At 30.3% G+C, this 2,720-nt stretch overlaps 1 pseudogene; it reads right to left on the bottom strand.

Moving 5' to 3' along the window:
• Positions 1-1,298, bottom strand: LOC147556649 (uncharacterized; annotated as a pseudogene).
• Between the last annotated feature and the right edge of the window lie 1,422 nt (positions 1,299-2,720).

The following is a 2,720-nucleotide window of genomic DNA, read 5'->3' on the forward strand; positions in this document are numbered from 1 at the left end:
CTATGTATAAATGAATATGTGATCCAATTCCTCTTCACACTATGTATAATGAGATAGTAATTGGTTAAGTCAATACCTTAAAATAAAATATAAGCATTTTAAAACTATGAAAAACAATAGTAGAAAAATAATAAAAATAATAAAATTTTACCTTTTTAGCTACTTCGGCCAATTTTGGAGTTTCTGAATCATATGTGCACCACCAATCAATTGCATTCATTCTTACAGCATTAGTTTGGACAGACGTAATGGCATATATACCTTTTCTTAAGTGAAATCTCGCAAATTCCTCACGCAATTCTTTTGATTCATTAACATCTTCTGATATTCTATCAAATGTTTCTAAAACCCCCATCATTACCTCTCTGTCTTGATTTAGAGATTTTCTTGTTGTACCACCTAGGGCAAGTGTAGCAAGATAGAGAGACGCATAATAACTTGGTGTTAATGCAAATCCAGTAAAATACAATGGAACATTCATTTTTTCCCACCTCTTAAGCACAATACTTTCAATTTCAATATACTTATCGGCATGTTTTCCTTCACACATAATATATTTTATTTCACCAAGCATATTGTCCATTCTTTCATAAATTTCACTCATATTTTGGCCTTCTCCATCACAAAACTTGATTAAGAAATATATTGGTTTGGTAATGTTTAGTATACGGTCCACATCATCCCAAAATTCTTCACTAATAATTGTATTTGTAACTGATTCTCCCATTTTCCGATTGTGTTCATCTCTACTTTTTACCATATTTTTCCATGTTCTAACAACAATAGTAGTTGGAAGAGCTTCTCTAGAATCAACAAGTTGCTTCAATAAAATATAATGTGAATCAAACCTAGTCTTTGCCACTTTAAGAAGTTCTAATTTGGAATGATTCCTAAATAAAGCTAAAGCATGTGTGTGGTTAAGAAAGAATTTCACAATATTTTTTCCCACTTCTATAGTATCTATAAACCGTGTAAATGCTTTTGCAATATCTTTAAAAGTAAGATTTAAAGTGTGAACAACACAAGGAGACTAAAAAAAATGTTTGTGTACCTTCTTTACTAGCAAGCTTGCAATTTGCTGCATTATCGATAACAACTTGCAATACGTTAGATGAACCCACTGTTTCAATAGCTTCAAGTAAAAACTCTGAAATCGCTAAACCAGTTTTTTTTCCCTCAAAATCTCGAGCATATAAGAACATGGCGCCTAGACTATTTATTGCAATGATGTTAATCAATGGTTGGTGTTTAACATTAGTCAAACCATCTGAAACAATTGAAGCTCCATGGGATACCATGTATCCTTGACAGGTGTCATATCCCTTTCAACATTTCTTCTACACTCATCAAACAAAGTAGTTCTTGCTTTTTCATATGATGGAGTCTTGTAATCCTTAGGTCTTTTACTTATTGTTGTAATATCTCAAGAAATTGAGGATTTTTAAGAACATTAGAAGGAATTCCATTTGCACACAATCCTTTCATGATTTTCATATCAACCTCGTCTCTCTATTATTCTGAATCCACTTTCTAGTGGTCCTGAAAATACTTGTTTTGATTTTGTAAGGAGTGAAACTTTTTAGTGACGAAAAAACTCCTTTTTTCCCTCTTCAATCGATTTTTGACACACTTTATCATATAAAGATCGATTACGCATTAAAACATTACATCGTTTGATATCCCCTTTTTTGCCTACTGGAGGACCAAAGAAGTGAGGGTAAATACGAGTATAATGAACTTGTAAAATTACCTTTACAATGTTTGCAAGACCAATTCCTTGATCCACCTCCCGTATTTGTTTATTTATTATCATTGAAAATAACTTCATCATGCAATGGTTTTGATTATTTTGGATTTGAATCATCTCTTATTTGTCTTGGTTTGTTCGAACTGTTGGTTCTTGCACATGAATTCTTGTTAGCATTAGTAGAATGGTCATCTTCACCGGAGTCCTCTTCCAAGTTATGAATTTCAATACCTTCTTGAAGTATCTGAGATGAAGAAATATCATGATCATCTCTTGTTCATTTTTTCCAAACATCTTTGTAAATGAGATGTTTATAATTAATTGCTATTTAGGATTTTAATATTATTGGTAATAATGATATGTTTCTAATTATTTAAGTAGTTAGAATTGTAGTATTTTACCACTCTACCAATTAATAATAATAATAAGAAGAAGAAAAAATTTGTAAACATCCTATAATTCTCTAACTTTTTGAAACTTTTTGAAAAACCCTATAGAGTATCGTTTTTTCTATTATAACTTCGCTAAATTTTTTTGATTTCAAATTGGAAAATATTTTGTTTTTGAAATACTTTCTTAATCTTTTTTTTTTTTTTACTAATATAACTTCCCTAATTTTTTCTATGATTCCCAAATGCAAGAATATTTGGTCTTTGGAAACTATTTAATTTAAAACCCTATAGAGAAAATCGTTTGGAGATATTATAGGAGTTATCATTTACTGTTGTAGTTTATAAAAAGAAGTCAAAACCCTAAATCTAAATCCAATGGTCAGAATCCATCAAGATGAAAATATTTAGGAAACCTTAAAGATAACCTTTGGTACAAAAAAAAGTATTCTTTTCTCTTCCTATCAACGGGACGACCTCTCTCTCTTTCCTTTCTCTTTCGCTTTCTCTAAAGAGAACTATTACGAAACAGAAAATGGAAAACCTAATACAAAGTAATAGAAGGAAAAAAGAAAAGATATGTT

This window comes from Eschscholzia californica, unplaced genomic scaffold (genome assembly GCF_041429995.1).
Source record: "Eschscholzia californica isolate CP2 unplaced genomic scaffold, dmEscCali1.0.p SCAF_2, whole genome shotgun sequence".
NCBI classification, from domain to species: domain Eukaryota; kingdom Viridiplantae; phylum Streptophyta; class Magnoliopsida; order Ranunculales; family Papaveraceae; genus Eschscholzia; species Eschscholzia californica.